General features: G+C 44.7%; 1 protein-coding gene across 2 annotated transcripts in view; it reads left to right on the forward strand.

Annotated features, from left to right (window-relative positions):
• RASGEF1C (RasGEF domain family member 1C) overlaps window positions 1-23,757 on the forward strand; it is an 81,580-nt gene that overhangs the window by 22,383 nt on the left and 35,440 nt on the right. The window lies entirely within an intron of this gene.

The following is a 23,757-nucleotide window of genomic DNA, read 5'->3' on the forward strand; positions in this document are numbered from 1 at the left end:
ACGTGCTATCTGTAGAACTGCTCTGGTTTTTGGAGGTAAATCTGTGTTTTCCTTCAAGTCTGCCTTTTGTGCGTAGGCATTGGTGCTTGAGGCAGAGCATTTCATTAAAGATTTATGTAAAGCAGGGGCTGGTCTCTGAGGCAGGAGGATAAAGCTGTGCTCCAGAATGCTAATGCGGAGCTGGAGCGGTTTGAGATGTGCGTAATGCAGCACCAGTTGGCACAACCCAAGGTTTCATCCGGGAGAAGGAAACTTGCACCATCATCATCTTTGCCACCCTGAAACTTTGAGGTTCGTTTGCATTTTGGTTTACAGCGAGGAAGCAGAAGCGCCCTGCAGGCTGGCCTTGCCAGGCACCCTGGGTGAAGGGGCTTTGGCTCTCGGAGCCGAGGTGGCAGGCAGCCGTGAGCCTGCCAGTGCACTCAGCGGAAGTCATTGGGAGAAAACACAACTGTGTGATTTTGTTCTCTCTACTCTATCCTTCCTCTTGGAGCTGGCACGAGCAGGGTGTGGAGGTGAAGCTCAGCTTGTGTTTTCCTCACTGAGATCTCTCTGATACATTTCAGCCACTGCAGAAGTTATGCAGAATGTGCCTTATCTATGTCCCTGGTTCTCCAATGCTGTCCTGGTTGGATGATTTGGATCCAGAGAGTCTGTCATTCATGGAGACACTTGTGAAAATCCACAAGTAAGTCTGAGAGCATTGGTGTGGGTAGCTTGATTGCGTACCTGGTGGTCACCGCAGCTGCTGGAAATCTGACTTGTGGAAAAGCCATTGGGTTCAAACAGAGCTGTGGGCGGGGATTGTCCCAGCTCCATCCACAGCAGCTTGTGCAGAGCCCAAACAACCTCTGTCTGACAGCACTAAGTAGAAATCTAACAGCATATGGAGCTTCCCCTGGGCTTCACAGCTGCACGGAAGAACCCACGTGTACTTTTTCAAAATAGTGTTGTTTACTGTTCATGGCAGGTGCAGCTCCTGTTCCCCACTTTGCGGGCAACGCTCCTTCCTGTAAGGATGCACCCAAAGCTCCCAGGGACTTGCTGTCCTTCACACATGCATTTATGTATTGCTGAGTTGTTTATTTGAATGTAAAGGCACAACAGGAAATGGGGTTTGTATTCATGGAAATGTAATTATGTATGTTGTGTAAACTGACTAGTAAAAGTAATTCTGGAACTCAAAACAGGACAAGATTTGAATACTTATTAACCAAAACAATGGTGGTTGCTGTGTACCTTGGAATAAACACCTCTGTCCTATAGGAAAGGTTGTAAGTGTTGTCCCATTGTCTCCTATAGCTCTAGCAGGTGGAAATGACCATCCTGCAGACCCAGTGTAGGAGGCTTTGGCAAATGTGGTCTTGAATTTTCTCTGCTGCATGAAGATCCTGCAAGTGACAGGATAAAAAACTGGAACAAGCTTGCCTACGCAGGCGGTACACTTGAGCTAATCTCCTGCAGATAGGATCTGTGTGTTCCTTTGAAGTCATTCATGGAGAGCCACGATAATGTGGAAATCTCTTGGACTGTCTCCCTCTGCCCGGCAGCTCCATCTGGGATCAGAGGCCAAAGTGCTGCATTGGATGTGTGAGAGGGAAAAGCTGCCGTAGGACTCTGGGCACACAGAGGGTGGTGAGTGGCAAACAGCCTTGTCAAGGAATGAACAGGGTAAGGTTTGATATTTTTTTTTTTTTTTTTTTTTTTTTGCAGGCTGAAATATCAGCCAGAGCAGTGGAACAGCATGAGTGTGAAATAGCTTTTTGAGTCGGAGAACCCAAAGATAGGTGTGCGTTGCAAATGCTGCTTCTTGTGGTGTGAGCTCCCGGCTTGCATCAGCTGTACACAGCAATTGCACTGCTTGTCACTAAGGCGTCAGATCCCAGGGTCGATTTGGTTTCACTGAGCTCACCGTGTACCTGAACTAATAGAGCAGACCTTGACTGTCTCATTTGTAGTTTGTTTTAAGGTAAATGTCTCCACAAATTGGAAAGTCCAAGTCCCAGTCCTCCTAACATCAGCCAACTGCATGGAGACTGCCAGCCAAGTGTGTGTATTTTAACAAGCGCATACCTGGAGAAACGCCCGCAGCTGGTTTTTGCTCTGTGTTTGTCAGAGGCAGGTAATGCAAAGCTGATGGCTTTTATAAGAGAAAGTTCTGAAATTCTTTGAATTATTCTAGTGCAAATCAACTTGCTTGCTATGTGAGTGGAGCTATAGAAAAAGATTGGCCAGTGTTATTATCCTAACCAAGAAATAATTCTCTAGTTCTCCTAAACTGTGGAACATGAATTGAAAAAATCCAAGTCTATTTCTGTATTTTTGTGGTCTCCATTTTTGGCAGTGCAAGTGACGTAGGACAGCTAAATGTCACTCGGCTTATCTGCTGCGTCCTCAGCCATCAGTGCGGGCAGCCATCAGCTCCAGTCCCTTTCAGCAGCTCTGTAAACAAGCACTGGAAATGGCTTCACTGATGCTAGGGACAATGTAGGGTCTAGAAATAACAGGTTGGCAGTGATAAGTTGTTGTTTCCCAGCAGCTTTGGAGGACAGGGTATACTTGAAATAAATCTATCCGGTAGGGTTTCAAATTGGCCAGGGCTGTAAGCAACAGTTTATTGAGCTTATTTATGATGTTGCACCTAGGAAATGAAATGGAGAAATGTCAAGTGCTTTCAACACCAGCCAGCACAATTTAATGCCCCCTCCCCCTTGCTTGGAATCTCTGTCTTGGCTTCCTGCCGGACGCATATTATTGTAATAAAACACATTCACATTCTAGGTGGTAAATGGAATTTACCCGATAATTAAAACTACAAATAAAATAAATTCATTCATCATCATCTTCATTCTCAGCGTAGCTTACATTCTTAGCACTATATATGGTATAAAAATGTGCACCTTGGGCTTTTTAGCTGTTCATGGCGTAATGACCAAATCCATCTGTGAGAGTCTTGGGAATCCAAGCTGAAGCAAAACCACACAAAAGCTAGAGCTGAGCAGTTCCCTTAAATGATGTTTCCACAGCCTCTTCTCCTGTATTTGGACTTTGTCCCGGTCTGAAGCCCATCTTCTTTCCAGACTGCTGGTTGTTACCATTATACAAAGACAGAACAGCCGCAAGTTCCTCAGCTGAGTAACCATCTGTCTGGCCTCCCACACGGACACCTGAAGATGAGTTAATGTTGAAAAGAAAACAAATCATTTAAATAATTTTAAAGCCTCAAACGCATCTTTCTACAATCTGGAAAGTTTCCAGTGTGGGTTTTTTTTTTTTCATGTGTTAATAGGATAGATACATACTTAGGTGTAAAGTGTGCTTGTTACATTAAAATTCTGACATCCAGTTTGATAGAGTTGCTTCATAGTTGTGCAAAAGGTATTCTTGACGCCTTGGTTGTAATACGTGTGCTGAACCTGGCACTCAGAACGTGGGTCATTTGGACATGCACGGATGGCTGTTACTTGGATTCTGTCCTGAGGGCCAGCAGCCCTTCTGGAAACCTGGGGACAGGGAAGAGTGACACGACATCTGCAGTCTCTTTTGCCAGTCATGTCTCCTTGTGCCGTCTTACTGAGTAAAGCCTGAGTAAGCAGTCGCATAATCCGGTACAAGTAGCACAATTGAGCACAGCAATTTCTTTTCAGAGGAGTGCTTCCTAATGTTAGGATAAAGTTACACAAAATAGAAAAATTAAAGACAACTTTGAAATAAATCCTGAAATGCAGCTAGAGGGATCTTGGATTAAAAACCTCTTGCGGGCTGCTTTATGAACAAACAACTTCATCCGTGATAGATTGTGTGCCCCGAGCGTACATAACAAGGCAATTAAGAGAAAGCACAGTCAATGGAATAATATTGTATTATCTTTTTGTTTCACTTAAGTCCTGTATCTCCTTTCCACTGCCAGTTTGCTGTAAATTGCACCTTGTCATTAATAGGATTATTGATAACTCTGCCAAACAGGGCTTCTGCAGAATTTAGTGTTTGCTAAAAATGCCTCCTTCATCATTAAAAAGTGTTACTAATATGCTTTAAACATAAATCTTGTACAGTGTTAATGCTCTAGGTTACAGCCAGAAGCAAGTAGAGCTCTGTAGATTGCTAAAGCTGGAGGACAGGGACACATGCCTGCTTTGGGCTGCAGACTCTCAAGCTGTTTGAATTTTTTTTTCAAGTCTGTAAACTCTTAAAAGTGAATTTAACCTTCTTCCCTGGGGCAAATTCAGGGGTGAATTGTACCCTGGATAAATCAGCTTGTGCTGCGATTGAGTGCCCACCGGACAACTCATATTTTTCTTGCTTTTGCCCTCTCGCTCTGCTTGTTTGGAAGCAGCGGCTGTGGTGCAGGTGGCCCCAGGTTGCACTGCTGATGTTGGCTCTGGGGCCTTGCACCTTGGGAGGTGGCACTGTGGATGGTTTGCACTGGCTTTGGCTGTAGGGATGTGGTGGTACACAGGTTCAAAGTCTGATGGCCTCTGGGAGTCAGCTGAAGGATGTGCGTTCACATCCAGCAACAAAAAGCCGTTCATTGCCAGCAAGGCTGTCAGCAATGTGGCTAGCACGTCACACGCTGTCCCTCAGCCTGGACCCAGGCTCATTTGGGGCGAAAAGACAGCGTTTGGCTGGAACTTTCTCCAAACCGCTTTTCTTTGCTGAGTAGCATCATGTCTCTGAAGTTTGGGTTCAGTTTCAGCCAGCTGCTTCCTGGCCCTTTGTCATCCTCCCGTGCAGTGCATCATCCTTGTCCCCGCAGTATGGCTGTGTAGAGCGAAGGGCAGGCAGTGCTGTGTCTTCTGTGCCTTTTGACAGCTTCTCAAATCCTCCCTGCATGTCCCTTCATGTCCAGGAGGTGCTGAGTGGGGTTCCAAAGTGGGATAGGTAGTAGAGGTGCCTCCAGCTTGAATCTAGATTATTGTCTAGACCATCAGACCCATTTAAGTGATCACTGCTGTTCCCTGTGTGCCCAGTCTGTGTAGTATTCTCTAGTGCTTTGTCCAGCTCAGACTTAAATAACACAAAGGAATTTAATCATATCTGTGAGATGTGATTTATTGTTATTTGATGGAGCTGTGTGGTATCAGTCTGGAGTCGTAACAAGGCACGAACAGACTTGCATTGGTACCCTCCTGACGTTTCAGCACAGCAACCAAATTCAGGCTTAGCAAGGACGGTGCAGAGCAATTCCCTGGGATTTTCATTAGCAACGTGGTGATGTTCAGGTGTCTTGGAAGTCTGGGGCCTGCATGGAGTTAGAGCAGTGACCGCTACACATTCTTGCAGCCCCTTCTCTAGCTCATGTAAAGCAGCGATTTGAGACAGCCTGCCCAGTCATTTAGAAGATGATCGTTCTCTCAAAGCAGCAGTTTGTCAGACTGTAATTTTAAAATTACATTGTGTTTTGCAAGGACTTGGCAGAACTTCTCCTAGGCCTAGACTTTTAAAATAGTAGCCCAAAAAAGCTCATTTCTGCTGCAATTAAAAACAAAAACAAAAGGAAGAAGGAAGAGCGATTTGAAGTGAACTGTTTAGGAGGTGGTTGGTTTTGTTAAAGAGAATGCTGTCTGAAACTCTTGCTTTTGAAGATGTATTCCCACGCTGAGTCACATCCAAGGTTCGTACAGAGAAGCCTGGCTGGCTGGCGTTTTAGAGGTCGATATTTGTTGACTGCTTTAGAGACGTTGCCAGAGCACAGCAGCGGTGTCTCGCGGAGGAGGGCTACCGGCATGCCCTAAGATAAATTGATTCAAAAGGTAGGCACTACCTCTTTGCTGCTTTAATTTTCCTCCCCCTGGGTTTGCTGTGCTGGTATGATTACAACAGATGCTGGGCTGGGGTTGCCATCTTCCGCTGGGTGACAAGGACAAATATTTTTGCCTTCAGAGACTGAAGGTTTCTCTTTTGTGTGTCACTGCTGCCTGGGGAGCATGTAACTTCATGTCACCTGTGACAAACACAGCATTAGAAATAAGCCTGCTATGGGTTAAGAGCCTCTATCTCGAGGTTATGTGGCTGTTATGCTACTAAATGTCATTTTAACTTACAGAGTCTCACTCTGGCCTTGTTTCTCAGTGCTTCAGTTGGTGAGTGTGCGGTTTTGTCACTGCTACTCATGGAGTGCATAACTCAGTGTGAGTAAAGACACCCATCTGAAATCATAATGTACAACGACATTAAGCCCCATTAGTTAAGACTTGGACCGGTTACAAACGAGGGTAAAATGCACACTCCATTACTGCATCTGTCTCTTCTCTGTGTGCGTTTAATTTTCTGAACAAAGGGTGGGGAATTAAGAGACACCTCTTTGATACACTTGCTGCCGTTTTGAGCCAGCCCAGATCTGAGAGAGCAATTGTATTTTAATCAGCTCTGTGAGTCATCACAAAAAACGCCAGCTCAGGTTTGATTGCCGAGTTTGTATTGTTGCTGATGTGCGAGACATGAAATAGAAAGAACACAACATGGTACTTAGCTGCAAGACTGAGCCCAAGATGCTGACAATTTGAAAAAGCTCGGGTTTGACTTTGCACGCCACACAGATTTACTGTAGGAAGAACATGTTTTCCTCACAATGATGTCATTTTCATAGAGTCACTTTAGAGATAGTGCCCACAGCCCAGCAGAAGGCTGGGTCTGAACACGAAGACCTCTTCAGGATTCTTCTAAGTCTCCTGGTTGGAAGAGAGCCAGTACTGATGTGATAACGAAGTGCATGTGGATAGCGATGCTACCCATCCAGTAAAATTCCTGCCTGAACCCACTTGCAAATCGAAAGTCACTGAACTGCCTGGAGAAGGTGAAAAGTACCAAAGATTTGCAGATGTGAGAGAGAGAGAAAAAAAAAAAAATCATAGGATTCTAGAGAGGTTGGAGACATGGTGCTGGAACAAACCCTTTCCTTGTGGGAAGGTTGTTTGGAAATTGGAAGCCCTTGGAGGCTTTTCTAGAAATGGGCATTAAGTAATGACAGACTGAGCTCTGGAATAACCTCTTGACTCCGGCTTCTCGTGGTGTGCGGTGTGGCAGTGAAGCGGAATGAAAAGCTGATGTAACGTGAAAAAGGGATGTTTTAAAAGTGGAGGATTTGGGAATTTAGGAATTGAGTTCCCACTGAGAAATGACTTGGCTGCTAAAATGGACTACAGTCCTGGAAAATGTTGGTGAATTGTGCCATATATGAGACAGAACTTTTTTCTCCCCGGGTAATTATGTGGTAGCCATCTAAATACTCACTATATTAATAAAAATTATAAACAAGAAAGCAATTATATATTTATGAATGACGAGCACACGCTTTAAAGTGCCCTGAACAATAAAGAAGAATGTTGGTCATTAGTATGGTAAAAGAGACATAATGGGCTAAATAACTTAATTTCTCACACATTTCTGGATTTGGCCAAACATGAAATATTTCACTGAAATGATCACAAAGCAGACTGAGAGAATATTGGCCAATATCCTCCTTTTCGACAAAACAGGTTCTAATGATAAAATCCTGTGTTTGATTGCTTAGCCCAGTGAAAGGCTTTGCGTAGTCCTTCCTTTTCATGCTGTTTAATAGGCTGTAACGGTATCGCCAACCCGTCCCGACCAGGAAGGGAAGGAGAGTTTTGTGCTGGCCTTGGCAAGAAGGTCAGGACACAGATCTGGCCGAAGTGCCGTGGTGCTTGTAGGGACCGGCTGGGGGGATTATTAAACGTGGAGAATGGAAGTGAATCAGAGTATTGGTGTGAAGGGGGGGATCTTCACAGGTATCTCTATTTAGAAGATAATACTTGAACAAAATGCTTGTTACAGTATGGGAGGAATTCAGACATGGGTGAACTCCTTGTATTTCCCAAATGGGCTCCCATGCCAATTTTTGCGGGGCTCTTGGCCCTGCTGAGGTACAGGGAGGCCTCCAGGTGAGGTGACATGGCTGTAGACACGTGCTGCTTTTGGTATTTGCAGGGTATGTAAATGACCGTCACAGCTGTGCTTTTGGACACTGCAGCTTTTCTGTGGTTTGATCTACTAAAACTCTGTGAAGAACTTAAATAGCTGGAGCTCTGTCTAAAGCTGAATTACATCTTGTCCTGTTCTTGTAGCATAACGTGGTGGTTTTGAGCAATCTGAGTTGGTTTTTTTTCTTCACAGACCATTAAAAAGCTCCCAATTCAACCATGTTGTTTTAAAGCTTGAGTATTTCATTTTTGTGAATATTTTAAGCCGGGATCCTTGAAATCCCTAAAAAACCAGCTTGTTTCTCTGAGTCCCAGGCATGTCTGTTGAAAACACTGTAAATGTTATAAGATTTGACTGTACAGGCTGCCCAAAACAGACATATTGATGTTATTTAGCCTTCACTTGCCAAGTTGAGCGTTAGGATTGTGTTTTCACATGCGAGGAAGCTATCGGCTTTACAGATAGCCATATTTTTATAAGCTGCATTTGGCTGTCACACCTTCTCCTGTAATCTCTTGATATGCAAACAAGTCTCAGTTATATATGCTCCTGGCCTATAAACTGATATCCCTGAAGAGTTCCTGATTATCCTTCCATTAACTTTTACTCTCCCCCGTCTCCCTCAGGGAGGTAACAAGTAGTCGTTCCTTCATCAGGGGTTTCCAGCTGGTTACCTCCCCAGGTCCCTCTTAAATGGATTCTCTCGGTAGTTTTGTGTGTCGTGAAGGAAAAACCGACTGTGAAATTTCAGCGCCATCTGAAAGTACAGCAGGGACTGCTGAAAATGGGGATTTGAAAATCTGAAATGCAGGGAAAGCATCCTGGATCTGAAACTGCCATCCCAGAGAGCAGAATAACCATACACCACGTCTGAAGTGGAGTCTCATAGTGCAGCAGGGGAAGGGGCATCGCTGTTTCTATATGGTGTTTCAGCTTAGCTACGCTGCTGAAAACTTTGCCGAAGGCTTAAGTGACTCTGCAATTCTTATATTTTCTGTTCTAGTTAGGATTATTTACAAACTGACATTCAAACCCATGTCTTTGTTGCACTGAATGCTGCACACTTCATTACATTCCTCATTTCCACAGTTTCTTTCCTATATGGGGGTCAGATAGCTTCTTAATCAGATTTTCATACGCTGTGTCTATCATGGCTGCAGCTGAGGACATCCCAGCAAAGCGTTTAGCAATGAAATCTTCATTTGTCCTGTGTCCATCCTTCTGCAAACTCCTGCAATAGCAAATGTTTGTGAGTGCAGCCTGAGTAGTGTTCCCAAAGACTGGGCCCGTGCAGGGGTTTTTGCGCTGGGAACCCAGCCATGGAAGTTTTGGACACACTGGTGCTGTCTTGACTGCTAATCTCTATTCTAGTAGTAAAATAGCCTTTGAGGCCTCTCTCACCCATCACATATTCTTTCTTGTTTTATATCCATTTGACGATGGGCTGTACGTTTCTTCTAGTTATTGCCTTAAATTGAGCATAAACCAGTGTTTGCTCGTTCCTGTCAATATTCTTTGTTTGAAACAGGCTGCTGGCTCAGCTCCTTTAAAATTATTCAAACTGAAATGATTATTTAGCTGAATAAATGTTTCAAGACAAGTTGCACGTTTCTGGTTTTGGTATTAGCAGTCCTAGAAAATTTGCAAATACCAGAGACTGAATTTTTAAAGGTGATATCTAGCCTTGTTGCTGTAAACACTTACGTGAGCAATTGGTTCTATCAGGGGAGCAGAGGTAGCTCCCCTTATCCATGCGATGCAGAATCATACGTTTTGAATAGTCACCCTGATTGCAAAGGCTTGTTGAGTTTGTGGCCACTGAACAGAAATAAGATGGTTAGAATTTGGCCCCAGCGATGTCGCGGTGCCAGACTTAATTTGAGCTTGTGATTCATCCAATTTCCCAGGTGGTGTGGGAAGTCAAGGGTTTTCTTCAATTGCATGTATAAATCTATGGGCTTGAGAGATTACTGGTGACATTAGACTCTTCCTTTTGCAAATCCTACATATTTGCATATCTGTACATGCATAATTTTACCAGAAATTCCCCTACAGTGTTTAAAGTCCTGTTGTGTACGTCTCTGTGTAGGTCTGGAGTCTTTGAAGATTAAGTAAGGGTGAGACATTTAGCCACAGGGTAACGACTCAAGTGTACATTCAAATTTTGTATCAGGTAGTTTGTTATATTATTAAAATAATACAATTTCGTAACAATGGTAGTTGCTGCTTTAAAAAGCTCACTGTTGCTCAAGCAATATGCAAAATGAACGAATGAATATAGCTTTTTATGCTGGGGACCTATCCCAAAATGTGGGATTTTCACTGTGTCCCTGTAGAGCATGTCCTGCTTCAAACACTACGGAGGGGTGTGTGTGTGTCCCCATCTGGGGGCTGTACACTGAGCAAGCTGCCACCCTGCAGCCTTGGAGGGTGCGGGGGGAAAAAAGCCATGCGTGGTGTTTGTGGCTTCTCAGAGCATCAGAATGAGTTAAAAAAGCTCTGTGCTTTCTGACGGGTCAAATATCTTTCTGATCTATAGGATTTGCACCCTTGACACCGTCTTTTGAGGAGCACTTCCAAAAAGTATGGAATGAATGTAGATTATGTGGGAAATATCTCAGTAGTGCGCTCACACAGCTCGAGTCAGCACAGTCTCCCACTGTTAACTGAACATGTCCTTTATGGAAATTGGCTTTGTAACCCACATTTCAGCTGCGGAAGAGTTATGAGGTCAGCAAGTGCACTTCAGAATTTAGCTCATTTTGTGTATATCTTGGACCATTTTCACCCCTGGGTTTTATACCACAAAAATCAGTGAAATGATGCCAAGAAAAAATTCATCCCCTAATATTTAAAGTCAGCTCTTCCAACATGCGTGTATTTCGCTGAGCTCCCTACCGTAGCTCTAGGAAGACTTCTCCTTGCTGGTTCCTGAAGGTTATAATTTTTATATGGGCACTGAGAATAACTTACAAATGCAGATTTTGGATGGATATTAAATCTCGTACTTCAGTGTATGAACAAATCTCTAACTACTGGAGAGCAGAAAGAGGCTCCTGGAGTGAGCAAATGGTTGTATTTCTGCTCTCTGCTGTGCTCTTGGCCCTTTCTACGATGGATCTGATGGTGGCCAGCATGAGAGGCAGGTAGGTGAGTTGGATGGACCACAGGCAGCTCCGCATGGGTGATTCCCATGTTTCTGCAAGAGCAGATTGTTGATCCCAAAGCCAGAGCATCACATTGCTGGTGCTTTGATAGGAAGCAAAGACCTAATGCCTGCAGTCCCTTTTAATGACAGACTTGCAGCAATGATCACAGAAGTGTCTTGCAGAGTTAATTTCAGCTAATGAGCAATTAGTCAGCTTGGCGGTGACTTCCCCCTGCCCCTTGCCTGCTGGGGAAGAGGTGGTGGGGCTGAGCATGGTGCTTCCCTGGGGTATGGGAGCCCCAGCAGCACCCACCTGGGCCCAGCACTCTCACCTGCATTGGTGCTTGAGCTGCAGCTGAAATTTCCTCTTTCTGAAGTCGAGGGATTTATTTCCCAGCTACAGACTTACTGTGTTATCCTAAATGGCAGCAGAGTCTCTTCTTTTTTCTTCTTTTTTTTTTTTTTTTAAATACTTAATGTAGCCAGAGAAAATCTGTCAGCAGAAGACTCTTTGCCTGCCCAAACGAAGGTTGAACTTGCGTGGGTTGAGCAATATTCCAGGGTGAATGTGTTTTAATTTGGGGACAGCTACAGATGATGTTGCTGCTTTCTCGCCTCGTGCGAGAAGTGCAGGGTTGGCGAGTCCCCCAGCGCCGTCGTGGCCCTGGCTGCCTCAGGTCACACCGTGGTAGCGGGTGGTGGGACTGGGAGCAGGCACAGATGGTGCTCCAGAAGGGGAAATCCAGAAGCTCACGAGCTTGTCTCTTTTAGGGAGACATGTCCATATGCCATCCATAGAGCACAAGAGCCTGCTCGTCAGTCTGGAGCACTCCAGGGATGCTAGGATGAAATAATCCAAATCTATAGCTAAGACTGGAGCCTGATGCTGGCTGCACTGGTGTAGCCCCTGTGCTCTGACCTCTCCATTTCCCTATCCACAATCCTGTGCACAGCTCTTGAAAGCAAGTTGAGGATAGGGGATGAGAGCACTGTAAATCAGGTGCTTGATTGTCTGTCCCCTCGGCTGGGCACGGCACACTGAAGCACAGAGGTGCTTGCCACAAAGGATGCCTTGCAGTTGGACATAAATCTCAGGGATGCCTGCAGACCATGGCAATTAGGAGCAAAAATCTAAGAGGCATTTGTGCTAATCTGGTAACTGAGCATTGCTCAAATGCAATGTAATTAACAGTGGTGATAAATTGACATTGCTGACAGTCAGAGCTTGTGCCTCTCTTCAGAAGGCATTGATGCTTTCTGAGATAAAGATTAGACCCTCTTCCATTTAATACTTTAACGAATTTGGGAAGAAAAAAAAGTCAAATGTAATGTTGTCCCACCCAAACTGGAGCAGTGATAAACAAGTTACATATTGAGGAGCGAGGGTGCACTTACATAAAAATGTGTGTGCCTCTATGTAACTGTATATACCTACGTAACACCCAAAATACATTATGCATTCATATTTGCATGTGGAATCTGTCTGAGGACGTATGTGTATGTATAAAAATATGATTTATAGGTTTTTAAACCTCCCTGACAGACTCCAGGAGACCAATTTCTAAATGTATGCCAAGATTTTTGAGTAAGAGACAGGTAGCAGTAGGTGCTAATAAATGAAAGAACTGCAAGTGAAATGTTGTGACATGCACCTCTCTGAACAACCTGCGGAGCGCTGGCAGAATCATCAAACCGAGCTGAGAGTAATCAGCAGGGACTGATAGAGCTGCTCTTGTAATTATTTGTTTGATATACAGCTTTCCTTCTTCCTTCTGCATAAATAGCAGAATTGCTTTGCTTAGTGTGGGAGGTTTTTTATTCCTGTCAGGGCTTGTTCTCACCAAGATGTCATGAGAGGAGGACTGAGGTCTGCATTTTTGTTTTATTTACGGGCTTTCCATTGTAATTCTGACAGCATGCGGTGGAGACAGCATTCATTTAGATGGGGAGAGGCGTCCTTGCTCATGCAAAGCTGTCGGTGTTGCAGGGGCCAGACTCTGCCATGCTGCTTTTAAGCTGCTCTGATTCCTCCAGGTTCAGCCTGGAAGAAGCTGTTCCTTGAGAGGAGGCGGCTGCTGACGTCTAAAGGCAGTCACAGTGTCATGCCCGTGTATTTAGATATAAAATAAAATTCCCCACAGCACCTTTCTGGTTTATAAGTGTGAGTTTGGTGGTGCCACAGCCCAGACTACCCTACAAAACCACACAGCCCTTCGGATTGACAACTGTTAGTTATCCTTAAATAACTTCCTCTCCTCACCACTTCCACTGCCTAAGCAAGAAAATCCAAGCGTTGACTGATTTCCAGGCAGTCACAGTGGTGGCCCGTCAGCGACAACTGAACTGAGCCAAAAGGCTCCTGTTGATGTCAGTGATTTCTGGGAACGCTGCCTGCATGGTTTTGTTCCGGGATTTCCCTCTCCGCCCATGCCTGGTTGAGCTCTGACTTCACTCAGGGCAAATTTTGCAATTGTGTGTTTAACAAAAGGTGCAGTAACTCGTTCCCACTCTAAGCACTCTGATTTTCCTTGTTCTGTTTGTGTTCTATTTATCCTTTTTCTTTCCTTAAGGAAATCCTTCTTTTCCTTAAGGAAAGAAAAAGGATAAATTTTTCTTGGAAAAACAAAAAGAAAAAAGACCCTGTACACCAGAATAGTTTTTATATTGTCTAAAGGTTTTACCAGCAACTCGGGAGGAAGGGGGAGGCGTAAGGGGAGAGAGGCACATTAGAGCAGAAAATAGATTTCTTAGCCTAAAGTGAGAGAAATCCAGACTGCTGCCTTTAGCATACATTTGAATACTGTGACGAGCATCTGGAATACATTGGTAGGTGTTCTCCTTCTAATATTACAAAAAATCTGATAACAATGAGGCACAGATACACTACCGGCTCCGTACTTCACATGCACACGCAATATTGGGAAGGTGTCCGAGACATCAGAGGCTGCGTTCAGTCTCATGCCAGGGTCAATGCCAGCTCACTCTTACTCAGGAGAAATACTTCAGACTTGAACCAGACTAATGAAAAGAGAAGTTGTTCTGAGACTAAGAAAAAAAGCCTTACAGCCTTTGCAGTTTTATGGGGGGTTGTTCCTGAGCGGTCACAGTGCGTCCTTTCAATGCTTTCTGATTCTGGGCAACGATGGCATTTTAAGATAAATAATGTCTTCGCAGCTCTGCTTGTTATTGAAGGGCTTTTATTATTGCTGATGTTACATGAAAAAGAAAGTTATTAAAAAAATGTGGCACTAACAAATTGAAGCCCCTAGGGAACTGTTGCCTGAATGGGATTTTGATTGGAGTTCAATTTAATTGGCCATAAATCTTCTCGTTTCTGATTTACATTCTACTTAGCACCATTCTACCAAATTCATGATAATCAGGTTTTCATTTTTCTCTATCGAACAAAATACTCCGACATCAGCATAAACAGAAATATTCCTTCAGCAAGGTGACCTTGTTCTTGCTTGCATCATGCTGGTAATTGATTTAATGCCTCCTTACCTATAAATTGGGCCTCTTTCTGAGGCATGTCCATCAGATTCTGAAGTAATTGGTTGGCATGGTTGTTTTTTCACTGTAGTAATTTTGACTGCAAGATATTTCTCATAAACCTCTACTACAAGAATAGCTGTGATCATGCTCACTGACACGATGGAAAAAATTTAGCTGGTAGCTATACGTATGCCTCTGCCGTCGGCTGGCTTTGAACGCAGCTATGTGCGTATCTCGGAGAATAAAAGCTCTTGTTCTAGCCCGGAGTAAATATGCGAGATGCAAAGCCCCGTGATTTCTGTGGGGTTTGAGTCGAATCTTTTTTCTGTCTCATTGCAATGTCTTTAGAGGAATGAAGCTACAGTGCAGGCATCGCTCACGCTGGGCCCTTCTGGTTTGGAGGTTCGCTGCAAAGCAAGAAGCCAGGATCAGTTTTGTGCCTGCCACGAGCGGTGGTCTTTGCTCCATGAGTTCCCCAACCGCTAGCGAGGAGAGGATGGAGACTGAGAGCTTCTCTGCATGTTCAGGTCACTCCTGGGGCGATGTAAATGCTGTTTTGGAGATGCTGGGCCCAGTTTCTCAACTGAATTTTTGGAATTACTCTTTTGGATTAGAATGCTTTTTCACAGGGAAGTTGGAAGCTCATCAAGAATTGTTTGGTGTGTGAGTTTGTAGCTGCTTTTTACAGCAGGGGTTCCTTTGGTTTGGGTTTTTCCTTGAAAAACTGGATGGAGAGGGTTTGTGCTTTAGGTGCTTCTCCAGTGCCCTGTGGCAGCTGCAGCTCGGCTGCTCTCGTAGCCTGTTCTCCCCCAGTCGGAGCTTCCCAGTGCATCCCCCTCCCCACCTTGTGCTGAGGGCTGGGGCTGTGCCATAGCACGGGGATGGGCAGCAGCACTCACCCGATCTTCAGTCTCCAGCAGCTCCTAGCACAGTTCAGAACACTTCAGTTTGGGCCAAACCAGGTGTATAGTGGAATTTCATCACCCCCAAAAGAAATTTTACAGAAGAAAAAGTTTTCCAGGTACCCTGAGACTCCTAGCCCACATCCCTCTCCTGCTCTGGAGTGCCATGTGCTCTACATGTTGCAGAGCTGTGCTCTTCCTCTCTGCTCTCCTTTCCCTTACTTTTCCCAAGGTTGCTTTTTGCAATTGCTGGTTCAAATTTGTCAGGAGTTTTCCTTCCCCTTCTGACCTGCAACACCCAGAGGAGGCTCCACACGAGAGACTGTGGGGGAGAATTCTTCAGGGAAGTGATTTGGGAGGGGAGATGAGCCAGAGATGAGAACCAGGTGGGATCAAAGGAAATAGAATTGTCATCTAATTCTGATTAGATACCCAAAACCCTTACATTCACTTACTGCTCTTGCAATCTTATTTGCGTGAATCTCAGTAAAGTGCCTCAGCTGCTGCAAGGAATGGATGGGAAAGGGGAGGGAGCCAACCTGCATTGAGATGTAATCATTGTTATTGAGTTGCAGAATATTGCAGTTAAGTGTTTTTCCCCACCTTTTCCATCCCACGATTCTTTTCCCCTATGATTCTTTCATGTTTCTAAGTTGTGTAGCTTCATTATATTGCTCATTTAACCGTTTCCGGCAGTATTGGGATTGACAGGTTGAGTTTTCTGCAATCTCACAACTTCATGGAATGTAAATTGAATGCTTTATGGCCTGTTGAAAAGGTGAAAAGAAAGTTACATCTGCTACCAGTTTCCTAATTACATCAGCATCAAGTACATTATGAGTTTGTTAATGCCAGGTACTCTTGCTGAAAAAACGTTTATAACCATGGCCTTGACAACTGAAAGCAATTACTTTGCAGTGGTTTTCTTTTTGTCTTCTGAAACATTAGAATTCTTTCTCTCTTCTTTCCTCTGCTTCTCTCCCTATAAAAGAAATAGAGAAAAATCTGAATTTTAACTCATTATGATTATCGTCTGAGGTTTTATTTCTCTGCAAAGATGAATAGCTGGAAAATTACTGAAAGTAATGTAAAGAAAAATGAGCATCTGTTACTAAAGTTTTTGCTGAGCCCTCCATTATTTAGGGCTTGTATGACTGCGGTGGGCAGGTACCAAGGCAGATGAGACCAGACTGTGCCTCGTGTCCTGGCAGAGAGCACAGAGCAGGGTTTGTTCCCCGGGGGACAGGACAGAAAGCAAGTGCTTTATGGGAACAGCTGAAGGACTCGTGCCGTATCCTGACCTGCGGGGATCGTGTGACAGAGACAAGAAGCATCATTGCTAAAAGTGTCTTCATGCCAAATAATGCAGCTACAAACAGCTAAATCCTTCTGGCTCCAGTTGGCATGTTCAGACTGTCTGTGAAGTTGTCAATCAGGAAGGTTTGAAACTCTCCTTCACTGTGCAGCCTGCTCCACGGTGCCATTGTTTCTGCTCCTTCAGTCATAACCTACTGGAGTCTCCGCTTAGGAGTGAAAGTCTTTTCCAAGCTACCTAGATGGTAACTCTGGTTATAGCTCGGACCCCAAAGCCCAGTGAGTTGGGCTGTGAGTTGGTTCTTCTCCCACCTGTGGCGTTAAGTAGATCACCTTTGGCTTCAGTTTCCTCTCCTGCTGTTTGTCCATCACAGTAGTGACTTTTGTTTGGGGCAGGATTCACCTGTACATGAATTAGAACAAAGAGGGCCTTGGTTTTGGGGCTATTGCAACTAAACATCAAAGGAGAAGAGATCTGTATGTCTGCTCTGAGCTGCAGCCCTGTGGAGTACATTAGATCGTATCCAGATCCATCGAGAGAAGATGCTGGTTGCTTGTGATTCTTTCTCTTTTCCTGCTATTCCATCCCTTAGTTCCTGATGCTTTTGGAGCAGAGCAAATCCTTCAGCAAAGCTCTTCCAGTGTCACATAGAGAGATTAGTGATGGTTGGATAATAGGTTTGGTTACTAAAGGTGGACAAGAATTCTCCAAGATGTTTTCCCAAAATGTTTTAGCATGAACCATCTTCACTTCCTTGAACTCTGGTTTTGGTGACAGTTTGATCAATACAGAATTTTGCAGGATTGAGATGGGATGTGAGATGTCTCCCACCTCTGTTCGCAGATGGGAGTAAGAACCAGTCCAACTCGCTCTGGATTAGGTATATTTGTTAAAGTCTGTGCCTTGCCAAATTATGCTTGACCTTGAATCTCCTATAGCCTTGATTTATCCCCTGGTCATGCTCACTGAGCACTGACTTCCACGTCCTGAGTTCTTGTAAGGATGAGCCCACCATCACGGTCAGGTTAGTGAGGGAAACTGGAGGCTCCCTCATGGCACAGGTGGACACCCCAGCCTCCACACCTTCCCTTACCATCCTCTCAAGCTCCTGTAGTTCTGGGGGGAGATTGTCAAAAGCTTGTGCCTTTCATCCCTGAAGTGGGAAGGGTTTTATTTATTTTGTTAATCTGAAAGTTAAGTGGGTGGGAAGATAAGTCTGCAGCCCCGCTCCATTCGTCACATGGTACCAGCTCTTGTTTCCCCTTGAGAGAGGCAGAGCAGATGGAAGGCAGAGATGAAATGAAGATCAAAAGTAAACAGCATGATTAAGTTTTTGATAGAGGATAAAACACTTATCACATCAAAGCCGCTGAAAAACACATTAAATGTTTCCTGAACATTTCGTGTCCACATAAGCATTAACTTTACTTGCCATGGGGACATTTGTAACAGGTGGCAGTGGAGCTGGGGAATGCTGGTGGGGTATTTACCCTCATGGCTCTGCTGCAGGTCACCTGGCTGGCACCAGGCAGAGCTGGCAGCCTGTTACCATCCTCCAGTGCATTGAACCTCTCTTGCTGCAGGTTGATGGGCCCATGTTATGTGCATGACTAGACAGTCCTTTCTTTAAGCCATTCCCTGCTTAGTTTTCCAGGTTTGGGCACTGGTTTTCCAGAAGCTTTAAGGCACTTGCAGATGTAGGTAGGTGCAGAGTTTGTGAGTGTTTTTTCATCCAATCATTGGTGATCCTTTGGTTCCGTGCTTTGGCTTGGTGAATCAAGTCCTTAGATATTTTTGTGCAAGCAGCATAATTTGTAGTGAGCAGTGTCTATGGATCACCTATTTTCATCATTATGTTGGAATACTGAGCTGTCCTGGCCAGTGGAGAAAGATTAAAAAGCAGTATATTGCCATTATTTTTTAATTTCTTTCCAATCTTGTGAACGTATAAAATATATTAGAAGAATGTAAGAAAAAGGCACTTTGTAATAGCCAATAAGAGCCAAGAATGATGAAACAGAAGAGCAGCAAAAAAAAAGAGTAGAGGTAGAAATAAATGCAGGAGAAGATTCCCTGTTCCAGTTATTAATACCCCAGAACTTTATTTCCTCTGCAGTGGCAATGGGCTCACTTACAGCAAACCCAACTTTATAATCCAAAAAAGCCACAGTTGAACAAGCTGTTGCTTGAGCTGTTGTATTTCCCAATCAGAGAATCCTTCACAGAATGCACAACCCCAAGATCTGGGAGAACACTGAGGAGCCCGCTATGATCCGGTGTAACACTGTTGTCCTGATAGAGGGTCATGAGGACACCCTACTGCAAAGTGCCCCAACAAGTGCAGAGGGACCTTTCTTGTCCCTTCTTGCTCAGCACCACTTGCACAGAGCTGGGATTATTGATTGCACTGGACCACTGCTGGTGGACATAACGTTTTGGTAAGATTAATGCAAAATCCTACCAAACCAGCTCAGTAGCATTTTATGTTGCCTTTATGCAAATGTCAGTGCTGAGTCCAATCTGCTTTTTTTGTTTTTTCCATTTTATAACCTTGGTTTTCTGTAGGCAAGGAAGGAGCCACATGCCCTTCCATCTCCCACATGGGAAGCCCTGTGTAACGGAGACCAGTCCCAGGAACAGTCGACCCTTGAATTGTCTTTTTTCAAGTGGTTCAGAGACATTTTCACATCTCTAGGTCTAAGTCCTGTAGAGCACAGAGGTAGTTTAAATGCTGTATGTGTGCAGCCACCTGTATCATACTTTTGCATGGTGGGGTGTGGAAATCTGACCTTCACTAAGATCCCCTCACCAGCAGCACTCCCTCCAGAGCACCATTTATCAGAGTGGTCCTTGAGGGCACACATTGTATTTTACCCTTGTCACTGCCACCAGAGCCTGTGTGCTGTTAGCAAAGCATCTCTGCTCCTTCTGAACCCACAAATACGAAATCTGCTTTTAGGACCAGTGAATAGCAGTATCTCTTTCCAAAGTCAGGGCACCAGCCCTCCAGTATGTTGATTGCTGGAAATTTCTAGGTCTCAGTATGTATAAGAGCAGCAAAGTGAAACTTTGGTGTTTGGCTTTTTCTCACGTGATAAGATTTTCCTGTATTCAGCAAGGCTGGTGGATGCTGGTCCTTCGGCTGGTGTATTTGTAAGGTCTCTTACCTCTGTACAAGTCCTCTTGAATGCAGCAACAGGTCAGCTCACGTTGCAGCTCTCTGCCCAGAAGGTGAGAATTTGTGTCTTTCTCCTCTACCCAGCTGCTCAGCTTTATGGCATGTGGAGGAACTCAGATGCTCCATCATCCTGCAAATTTTGGTTGAAATTGGCATCTGATTCCCTTCTGAAATAAGAGGAATGGCAAAACACTGTGTGTTGAATTGCACTGAAGCTCAGGGAAGCATGTACCTGCTGAGTTTTCACATGCTTAAATCTCATTAACTTCAGGTTAAGTCCAAGTGGTCTTCAAGTGAGGTTTTGGGCCATTTTTACCGCGTGTGAGCTGTTGTTTCCGGGAAAAGTGAAAAAAAGTTTTTATGCCCAACACGGACTTCTTTACAAATATCTCATGATCTGGAATTTATTTTTACTTGCCATGGTTTATATCAAAAAGCCCAGAAACAGGGCAATACTGTGCAACAGTTTGAGAAAGATATGTGTTAGAATCACAGGAAGTTAAGGAGAAGGGACCTTTCATGGCTGTTAGTCCAAGCTCCCACTTCAAGCAGGGCTAACTTCAAAGTTTACTCAGGTCCTTGTCTGGTTGAGTTTTGAAAATTTCCCAGGATAGAAATTGAACATCATTTCCGTGTCCGTCTTCCAATTTCACTCAGTGCTCAGGGGAGGATTTTCTCTTACGTTCAACTGGAATTTCCCTTCTGCATCCTGGGGCTGTTGCCTCTCATCCTGTCACTGTGCTTTTCTGAGAAGGGTCTGGTGCTGTCTGCACCACCTACTTTTTCCATCATCCAGACTACCATCAGTACAATAACGTGCATCTCCTTGAGGTTGTTTGCTTGTTTGTTTTCCTCTCTCAATGCTTCCCTTGTTGTTTCTGTGTTCTGTGAGTGATTGTCAGCATAACCTCATCTTCTGCCTATTGTGGGCAATCACATATTTGGACTTTCAAAGCAAGATCTTGTTTCTGTTTAGTAGTTTTGAAAAGAATACTTTGGAAACTGCATGAACAGAAAAAAAAAATTCGGTGTCATGAGCAGAGAAGCCCCTGTCCTGAATTCCTGTCTGCCAAATACTAATGTTAGTTATTATCAAGCTTAGTAGTGCAAGAGGTTTTTAGTCTCTGTGCAGTTGGCCATCATCCTGCTGTGAACGTAAATGTGTCAGTTAACAGGGACCAAAAAGGCATTAAGGTCTCCTTCGGTGGCAACCAGGCACCAGCTCAGATGTGATGCAGGCCTTGCCCAAAAACTTGAAATTAGACCAGGAACTTCATAATAAAAAGTCAAATTTAATTTCTTAACAATACCCAAGATGGATGTCTCAGTGACAGTTGTACTGCTGGTTTTATTCAGTTTAAAGAAACAAGGTAACTTTTTCTTAAGAAGCATTACTATGTATTTCGGCAAGACTTCTCATGTAATGAGATGCAAAAGTTCAGACAATATCCTGTTTAGATACGTTTCGATTTGATAATAAAAATGACATTGTCAGTGAGGGCTTGCACTGAATAAATTATTACTTTGAGTTGTGTTTTACACTGAAGCCAGGATGTGTCCTGTAAGTTCACCGATGTTTTAACTTTTCCTCATCTAGACAGCTATATGTCCGCGAGATTTATTTCTTGATCTATATGGACATGCAGTCCTTCTTGGGATTATTGCCATAGAAACAAGATGTAACGTAGAGCGTGTTAGAAGTAACAAATGGGATTTGGCAGTCTTTCCCATTTACTACACAGAGTCTGAGCTGTGTACAAAAAGCAGCAATTACTTGCTCTTGGAGCCTTATTAACAGGCACATCTGCACGTTCATTAAAACTAGATACTTCAGCTTCCGTTCGGGCTGGGATGACATTCAGATATTCTGGTGTTTAAACTAAGCTAAAATCCTTGACATCTATTTTATTTTTCAGTCAAGGCAGGAATTTGTTGGGTTTGACATTTTGGTTCCTCTTGGTTTGATTTGAAATCCCGGAGGCAGCCCGTGCTCCCCGCCCGTGTCAGCCTCCCAGGAGGAGATAAGAGGCAGTAACCGAACCACTGGCTCCCAGGGAACGGTCCCTCCTTTGAAGGATGAAGTCACCCAAGTTTTGCTCGTAGAGCCTGATCTCCCACAGTGCTGGGACCCAGCTCCCAGTCTCTCCCAGGGCTTCACACCCTGCCTGGCTTACGGGCACGCTGCCATTCTCGTCCTTGGTGGCACAAGGTGGCTCTGAGCTGGCAAGTCGCAGCAGCCTGAGCGTGGGGGAGTAGAGGGGTTGTGCCAGGCAGAGAGGTGCTTTTGCCGGAGTAAATACAACCCATGTACGTGTAACTAAAGCTGAGCTGTCTCAGTCACAGCACATATATGTGAGGGAGAAACGCAAACTTCAGTTTTTAAGCCAAATCTGTGGGGCAGCTTTTGAAGTTGTGTGGGATGGTAGAGAGGCAGAAAACCAAACAGAACAGGGTAAAGAATAGGGCAGAGAAATATATTGGAAAATAAGGCGTATCTGCTGACTGCTTGTGAGGGAGCAGCAGCAGGCTGAGGCGGAGTGGCGGGCAGGCGGTGTCAGCCGGTGGCCCTGTGCCTTCCTCCGTGGGAGGTCGGTGCTGCCTCAACCGGCCGCAGGGTGCAGATCTTGCTCTTCCAGCAGGAAGAGATTATGCTCAGGAGGGAGAGATGGAGTCCTGGGAGAAGTGTTGTAGCTGCACAGGGGAGTAGAGGTTGGCTCTAGGACACATCCCTTCCGTCATCTCTTTCCCATCCTCCCTCACACCAAGTAAAATCAAATTTAGAAGCAAATTGTCAAGTCACAGGTCCCCTTGCTGACCCAGGAGTGAGCATGCTCTGTCCTTTTCCCAGTCCACGTCCTGTGATGCTGCCTCTAGCTGAGAGTGGAGCAGTTTCTAGCGGGGATTTCAGAGGCAGCTGGAGATGCTTTAAAGCTCTCAGGGCAAAATCTGTCATCCCCCCTGCACCAATTCAGACACAAACTAACTTTACTCAGCAGAAGAAACATTTAAAACTGATTGTAAGCCACAAAATTGAGATGGAGCCTAGAATGAAACCCAGACAGCCCAGAAAACCGAAATACAGGGAGCTTGAAACTGGGCTATGTGCTCCGAGTTTGCCTGGCCTCCTTTTCAAAGGTGCTGAGGACTCTGCATCTCTAGTGAAGCGGATGAGTGCTCAGGATCTTTTTGAAACATTTATTTAGTGCCTAAGTATAGATCTAGGACTGACTAACTTCAGGCTCCAAAAATAGTGCAGGTGTCTGCCTTCTCCCTCTTCCTCATTTCTCTTTTCTTTGCTCTTTAGTCTCTTCTTCAGCTCCCACGTTCTCTGTTCCCTCCAACTCCTTTCATTTTTCCATCCTCCTCCAGTTGACTTTGGCTCCCGCTGCTACCCCTCGCTCACTCTGATGCCTCTCCTGTCCCATGGGAGCCGCAGAGCATTTCTCAAGGTTCATCCTGAGCAAGCCTGGGGTGCCACCCCGTTTCTCTCCCTCTCCCTGTAAATCCTCCCGCCTTGTTCTCAGCGGGACAGAGGTTCAAGCCAACAGCTCTGATCTGCTCAGGAACTTTTACTCAATTCAAGTCCCAGGTATCTCACCTCTCCTACGTGGGACTGACCAGGGCTGGTAGCAAAAAGGAGATCAGCACAGAGCTCTCAACTGGAGTGAGGGCCCGAAGCAGCTGCTGTTCCTTTCTGGCCCAAAAGCATAAATCTGAATGTCCCATTTTCCTGCGTGTTTCCCATTGCAGGCATGATCTGCCATCGACGACTATA

Source organism: Rissa tridactyla, chromosome 11, assembly GCF_028500815.1.
Source record: "Rissa tridactyla isolate bRisTri1 chromosome 11, bRisTri1.patW.cur.20221130, whole genome shotgun sequence".
Lineage (NCBI taxonomy): Eukaryota > Metazoa > Chordata > Aves > Charadriiformes > Laridae > Rissa > Rissa tridactyla.